Below are 8,710 nucleotides of genomic sequence, written 5' to 3' on the forward strand. Positions count from 1 at the left end.
CTTGTTCATTTATGTTGCCATGGATTGACCCTATGCAATGCATACAATAAGTGAGAGACTGTTGAGATAATAGGTGTTTCACACATTGCATAATATTGTTATATTGTAAATTATTTTATTTTATTATGTAATGTTGCACCTAGATGGATGTGTAACATGTAATGGTTCCCATGGGATATTCTTGATGATTTGTATTGAACATTGTTGTAATATTTGATGTAATTATTTAATATTGGGGAAAAGAATTAAATGTCCAATATTAAATGTGGGGTTAATGGGTTAGGTAGGACATTGTTTTATATGGTTTTTGTAATACAACTTGGTAGTTTTGTGGGACTTTGTACTATAGAAGCAACCAAAAGGGTAGTTGCAGTGATAAGACAAAAAGGAAAAAAGGAGAATTGAGCAAGGCAAGGCTTGACAAGTTCACCAAGAGAGCATTTTTTAAGGTTGGAAGCATGTTGTGGGATGTGTGGATTCATGCTTGCTCACATAGATTTTTTGGTTGTGGCTATGGATTTGAAGGCTTCCATGGTTGTATTGCAATGGTATTTTTTTTGAATAATGCATGGTGATGGATGCTTTTGGAGGCTGGGTTTTTTTCCCTCAATGAGGGTTTCCCAAGGTATATCTTGTGTCACATTTTTTGTGGGTATGTTATCTATTCTCTTGCATGTGGATTCTAAGTGATTTCAGTTACACATTTATTTTAGATCTATTATGGGTTATGTGAAAATGGTTATATATTTTTGTTGCAAGTTTCCTTACACATATGACATAAGCCAATTCAGAGAGATAGGGAGCAAGAAGCTAGATACAGTTGATGAGATCACATATTCAATAAGAGAAACTGGAGGCTTAACTGCATTTAGACATTTCAAGTACCCTACATTGAATGAGGAAGAAAATCTAAAGCTTGAGGAATCTATTATTGACATGATGCATAAACTCAAATATGTTCACACTAAGTTTTCTAATAGGATACCTAAACATTTGTATAACAAAATGGTTACAATATGTAGATATGCATTGGACACCGAGTGAAAAATGAGAGAAAGTGCACTTGGTGTTACTATGCTAAACTTACTAGTACCAAAAATGAATGAGGCTATATAGAGATATCAATGAAGAATCTTGCATAAGAAAAGGTAATTAAAGGTGTTAAATAGAAGAATTTTTGAATTGAATAAAGATGGCATCAAGGTGTGGAAGCAAATATTTAACATTAAGGACAATAAGGAGACATTTCATGTGTCAGAGAACAAGATAGCAAAACATATAGAGATTGATAATAAAGAAGATGAGTGTGAAGATATATCTATTGAAAATTTTATTGATGATATATCTACAATGGTTAATGATATATAATAAAATGTGATAATTGAAGATTTGAAGGGAAAAGATCTAGATGAGGAAGTAAACAATGATCAAGATGTCATGGCTATAATTGTGCTACCCCTTGAAGATCAAGCATATGTCAAGGTAGCCAAAGTGAACATACCTAGCCATGTGTCTATCATTGAGAATTAAATTTAATCAAACACCAACAGTACCTATTGAAACATCAATTATAAATACAAATACAAATGGTTCTTCAATTCTTTAGCCACTAACATTCCCATGGATGCAAATAATACAGTCAACTAGAAAACTAAGAAAAAATTTGATACCAATAAAGTGGAAGAAAATAAAGAAACCAAGCATACTACTGAAGGAAATTATGACATAGTACAAAATGAAGGAGGCACCAATGTAAATATAGAAAATACTTTAGCTACTAGCACAAATGCAAAGCCAAATGCTCAAGGACCTCTAATTGAGGGAACAAAGGAGATGGATAAATAAGAAGAGAAAGAGAAAAATTAGACATCCAAGGAACAACATCAAGTGCCACCTGAGAAAAATGTTCAAAAGGAAGCCCCCAAGAAGGCAAAGAAGATTTTTTGAAGAAGATTGACAATGAGAAAACAAGGAAAAATATAAAGCATAAAGCCTCCATGCCATCCAAAACATCCCTGAGCACAACATCCAATATCTCAAAAGATAAGAAGAAGAAAAAGAAGAAGACACGAAGAGACCTTGTTACTCTAGGTGAAGTCATTGAGAAACCTGAGTGTGACTGTTGCACACTTGATCCAACAACTTTGAAAGAATATGGTGAATTGTGTACAAGGAAAGATGAGAAATATAAACTCAAATAGGATATAAAGAATAAACAAGTATTAATTGATGTTAAAGATATTCTATTGAAAATAGTGCCAGACACATAGCTAGATGAGAAAGCACCAATGCTAGATCAATTGGCATTACATGTGGAGAAGGTGAATGCACTAGACATTGATACATAAGAGAAGTTGATGGAGACAGTGGAAAATAAGTTGTAACACAAGGTGATTGAAAATTTTTCACAATTAGTTGTCATTCAACATGTGCAACTATCATTATTGGTTAGCAAGATAGAGGAGCTTGCTAAGGTAGAGATTTCCTTACTTCAAAATTTTTGCAATATTCCATACTTTACTGAGCACATCAGGGAAAAGTTGAGGAAGATTGAAGAAGATCTTAAGAATAGTGCATATGGTATAGTAGCTGACCCTATTTCTTTTCAAGTTCACAGTTCAAGAGTTAGACATTTTTTAGGTGTTCAACATAAGTTGAGAAAAGAAGAAGATAAGATGAGAGTAGAACTAAATAAGATTAAAGATTTTCTACTACCTCATTGAGGTTATGCAAAAATATGTCAAGAAGGCCAAAGATCTAATCGCTACCCCTGATGTATCATTCAATGAACACATGTTAGATATTTCTACATAGTTACACATTAAGGAGCTCACACTATGAGCCCTAAAAGGACCCTGAAACAACACTTTGCATAATCTCAGGAAGAACCATAGGCACTTATTGGATAAGTTGTAGGTATGCTATGTACATAATTTTCATTTCTAAGTTTAGTTTTTAGCATCACTGTCAAAAAAGGGGAAGAATATAAGAGGGATATATCTATATGTTGAAAGGGGGTATAAGCCTTGATATGGATATGATGATATGGTTGTTGAGAGACATAAGGATTCAAAACAAAATTTTGTACAAAAATAGTTTTTGGAAGAACGTTTTGAAAAATACAAGGTAAACCAAAGATTACAAAGTTGGGGGGAGACATACAATATTTTCACTAAGTCATTTTGATAAGGAGATTGGATGAACCAATCGGTGGCACATGCTCCTGGTCTTCTTAAGGACTTCTAGGGTGTGTTTCTCTCATACCCTAGCACATATAGATCCCTTTTTTCACTAGGATCTACTAGTCTCCTTAAGCCAACCTACCTACCAATAAGTTTTGTATGCTCATTCCACTTCTTCCTACATTCTTTCTCACTTGTCTTAGCCCTTAAACCATCTCCAAAGGCTTAAATCCTCCATATGCTTCAACTAACCTTATAGAGGTGTGGATATTTCCTAAGGGACTTCAAAGAAATAAACTAAGGTTGTTAGATGTCTCTCCTAGTCTAGTTTACTATATGATCTCACCAAATTCCCCTATTAGGTCAATTAGCCCTATTAGGTCTCCTACTTTGTGAAAATAGGGTTTTTCTACTATGCCTTACAATGGAGCCATGAAATATTTTCTAGGTTTCTTGGTTCATTATTTTTCCCCTTAAATATTTTTGGGGTCTTGATGTCATATCCTTTCATCCATTTCCCTAACCCAAATTAGGTGAAAATTAGGACTTTTAGGCTTCCCATGTTGCTCCAAAAATAAAGATTTTTTTAGGCTTTTTCTATTATTGGTATGATCCTCTCCACTTCATGGAATGTTGATAATACTTCCTTCTTCCATGTACAAAATGAATTTGGACTCTAGATTTGCTCCTCTGCAAGTAATATTGATTTCTTTACGGTCTTCCCTAGCTAGACTCACCACAAGATCGCCTAGGGAAAGACCTTAAAAATACCTCCTATTCATTGTATGGCCATTTCTTCTAGACACATTATTTACATGGAGTCTAATAATTATTCCTAAGAGGTCATATAGAATGAACAATGGGAAAGTGAGTTCGAACTCCATCTTCAACAACTACCTGGACAAAACCAGTGACAATGTAAAACCAAAACAATTTCACAAAAGGAAAATAAAATGATCAAAATCCATTTTTACCAAGAAAATGATTAAATAAAACATTTAATTCAAAGGATACATAGGTTAAAATATGGATCTTTAACTTCAAACTACCTACTATCACCAATAACAATGAAATTGCACACAATTTGCCTCAAAATACTGATTACAAAATATTCAATCACTACAATGGGCATCCAACTTTGTTCACAGGTCTTGGCATTCCTTATATAGGGTGGTTGGGTGGTTATTTTCCCCTTAGAGATCCTTCCCATCAATTTTTCAACTTTCTTGACAATGTTGCTCAAGCAACTTTTCAAAGTTGCAAAGTTGCACAATGCAACTTTTACATCTTTTTAGCAACTTTTTGCAACTTTTCCCCAACTTAGTCAAATGACCTCCATTTTTTTCCAAACTTAACCAAAAAATTTAAATAAGGTAAAAATTCTACCTTAACCCTTCCTAGACCCTGTTGACTTCATGATGATGTCATCATCATTCTTTGGGCCAATCAAAGGGCTTTACAACTTGCTAGCCCCTAATTGCACCTACTAAAAAGCTCTAAGAACCTATGAAAAAAATCTCTATTGTACTACTAGTATGGTCAACATGACCTTATATCCAACACATCCATAATTCCCTAAGGATTACACCCACACAAAAGAAAACATGAAACATTAGATTGCTTTGGAAATCCATAGGTGCTCCTGCACCATTCTCCCCCTCTACACAATTTTCAAGGAACATGAGGAGAAATTAGAGATATATCAATGCCAAGCTTTTTGAGATTTGATTCCTATACCCATGTAGCTTTAGTTGTTGGTTTTCCTTTCCATTGGATTAGATGTTTCATGTAAATCTTGTTCCTAGTAGACTTCCTTACCCTGGATTCCAAGATCCGTCCAACTTGTCGCTTCACCTCAGGAGGTAAGGCTACAGTACTAACATCTTCTAGTATCTCTCTACTATTGTAGTTTACCTCTAACAATGGCCTCTTGTATTTGATAAAATCAACCACATTGAATGCTAGTAAAATTTTCAGATTTGTAGGAAGCTCTACCTTTTAGGCATTTTGTCCATATTTTGCTAACACCTTACATGGACCCACTTTCTTCATCTGCAACTTTGTTGGTGCTACTTTTTGTAGTCTATATTTTTTTAGGTTGACCATAACATAGTATTCCACTTCAAATTGTAAGTCCTTTCTTGACATGTCTACCTTGACCATCAATTTGTGAGTAGCCTTTGTTATTGTCTTCTTCACTTGTTCTTGTATCTCTTTCATGGTTTGAGAGAAATACTTTGCATGCCCACTTCTATACTCCATAGCTCCTAGATCTCTGAGTTAACACACACCTCTTGGGTGTTTATCATGCACAATCTCAAAAGGACTTCTCCCTAATGTATTATTCACATTATAATTATAGGCATATTCATCTTGATGGATGATCAAGTCCAATGTCTATCCATACTCCTTAGTTAGGCATATGAGAAGGTAACCTAACACTGTATTGACCACCTCACTTTTACCATCACTCTATGGATGTTAAGTTAAGCCAAATGATAGATTAGTTCCTATCCTACTCCATAGATTCTTCCAAAAGTGACTCATGAACTTCACATCTCTGTTAGAGACTATGCTTAGGGGTAATCCATGGATTCTTACAATCTCTTTGAAAAATAAATGAGCAATGTAGCTAGCATCATGAGTCATTTTAAAAGGGATAAAATGTTTCATCTTTCTAAACCTATCTAGCACCACACAGATATAGTCCAACCATGTTTTAGTCTTAGGAAAACCTACCACAAATTCCATGCTAATGTACTTCCATGGCCTATTAGGAATAGGTAGGGTTTGGTACAAACCTGCATTATTGGCTCCCCCTTTTCCTTTCATGCACACCACACATTGCTCTACATACTTTCTGACATCCCTTGGAAACTTTTGCCAATAGTAGAACCTATGAACCAACTCCAAAGTTTTATTAATAACAAAATGGACACTAAGACTACCATTGTGTTTCTCTTGAATGAGGTCCTCTCTCATTGAACCTTTAGGGACACATAACTAATTCCCCTACTTTGCAGAGTATAATTAGAGAATCGACTATGAAAATAATTTTGAAAATCATAACATACCTTATATGCTTCAAAGAAATCTTCATCATCCTTGTGGAGGTCCTTGAAAATTTCTATGTCAATGCTTTGAAATAAAACCTCTTGTACTATCAACATTCTTATTCTTAGTGCATTTGCCACCTTATTTAGATGTCCCTTCTTATGCTTAATAGTGAATGTGAAAGATTGTAGGTATTTCATCCACTTTAAGTATCTATTGTTCAACTTCTCTTGAGTATTAATGTAACTAAGTGTTTGGTTATCAATAAAAACCAAAAATTCCTTAAGTGGGATGTAATCTCTCCACTTCCTCAATGACTGCACTAGAGCATATAACTCCATGTCATAAGCATGATACTTCTTCTTGGCCTTATTGATCTTCTCATTAAAGAAAGTTATGGGTCTACCTTCTTGACTTAGCACTCCTCCTACTACAATCCCACTTGCATCATACTCCATTGTGAATAACTTATCAAAGATAGGTAATAGGAGGATAGGTTGGGTAGCCACTTCTTGTTTCAATTTCTCAAAATCTCTCCCTACTTCAAGTGTCCACTTAAACTTGGTCTTTAGTCCACCCTTACTGGTATCTAATAATGGTGCACAAATACCACTAAAGTTCCTTATAAAATTTCTATATAATTAAGCTAACCCATGGAAACTCCTTACCTCTATCCCTATTGTTGGTGTTGGCCAATTCAATATAGCCCCTACCTTGCTTGTATTCATCTTCAATGAACCTTGTGATACTGCAAATCTTGAGTATACAAGTTCTCTTCCAAGTTGATATACAACTTTTCTTCCTGCAATCTTTTGAGCAAAATCTCCAAGTGTTTCACATGTTCCTCCTTGATTTTTGCTAAAGATGAGTATGCCATCTAGGTATACTACCACAAACCTTCCAATGTTGTCCTTAATAATTTTATTCATTAACCTCATGAATATGCTAGGAGCATTTGTAAGTCCAAATGTCATAACTCTCCACTCATACAACCCTTCTATAGTCTTGAACAATTTTTTCCACTCATCTCCTTCTTTGATCATAATTTGATGGTAGCCACTCTTCAGGTCCAACTTAGTGAAGTACCTAGATCCTCCTATAGAATTCATCAAATCCTCAATTCTAGGTATAGGAAACCTATACTTGATTATAATCCTATTTATTTCACTAGAATCAATACAAAGTCTCTACTTATCACCTTTCTTGGATGTCAATTCCACTGCATTGCACAAGGACTAATGTTCTTCTTTATCAATCCCTGGTCCAGCAACTCCTACACTTGTCTAACCTCTTCTTGGTTCTTCTCTAGAGTGAGCTTACATTCTTCCTTGTTAGGTAATGAGGCTCCTAGGATAAATACAATTTGATGACTAATAGCCCTTTTAGGAGTTAATGTTGTAGGAGTTCCATCACTAAGTATGTCTTTGAACTTACTAATAAAATTATGCACCTCCTCTATTATAGGTGTTACATAGTCTTCTCTTCTTCCTTAGGTCAAAACACTACAGGCCTTTGATTGTGGTTCTTCATCCTCTATCAGTGATTGTATTTTGAATGTTCTACTATCCTTCTTAAAAGAAATGGCATTCTTCTTCCAATCATAGATGCCACCTTTGTCATACTTCCATAGTCTTCCTAATAGGAGATGGCATGAACCCATAGGAAAGACATCACAAATCAACTTATCCTTGTATCCACCAATAGAGAACTCCACCCATGTTTGTTCATTTACCAGAATATTTTGACCCTTATTCAACCATGTCACCTTGTATGGATTGGTATGGGGTATCTTCTCAAGTTTTAGTTTCTTTACTACTTCTTAAGATGCTATGTTATCTATGGACCCTAAATCCACAATAACCTTGCAAACTTTGCAAGGTATTTTGCACCTTATTCTAAATAAGGTTCTCCTTTTCCTTTGTTCCTCCTTTATAGATTGTCTAACCAAAACCCTTCTAAACATTAGGTTCTCCCCCATTTATAACTCAATGTGATTGATCTCAAATGACTTGACACTTGATGTGTCTTATTGAGCATATCCAATCCTTTTCTTATTGTTAGAAGATGATTCTTTCTCAAGGAACCTATAAGAAGGATATTTCATCTACCCACAACTATAACATTTCATGTTAGAAAAGTATGAATTACCTTTGCCTCAACTTCTCCCTCTATTAGAATATCCTTGAGATCCTCTACCTCTTCCATGACCTCCTTTTGGAATGGTGTCATTCTCATGCTCTGTAGGTTTGGATTCCCCTTGTTTCCTTGATTTGATCTCTCTACCTTGGTATCCACCTCTATGACCTCTCTGATCTCTCCCTTTGTCTCTACCTTTGGAGGACTGATCATGCTTTCTTTTATTCTTTTCTTCAATCTTTATAGCCAGTTGATAGCACGAATGCACTATTTTAGGACTGAGAATAGTCATCTCTTCTTGAATGGTCTATTTTAGGCCACTAAGGTATCTAGCTACT

This window comes from Cupressus sempervirens, chromosome 9 (assembly GCF_028749045.1).
Source record: "Cupressus sempervirens isolate cs-2001-9-10 chromosome 9, ASM2874904v1, whole genome shotgun sequence".
Taxonomy (NCBI): Eukaryota; Viridiplantae; Streptophyta; class Pinopsida; order Cupressales; family Cupressaceae; genus Cupressus; species Cupressus sempervirens.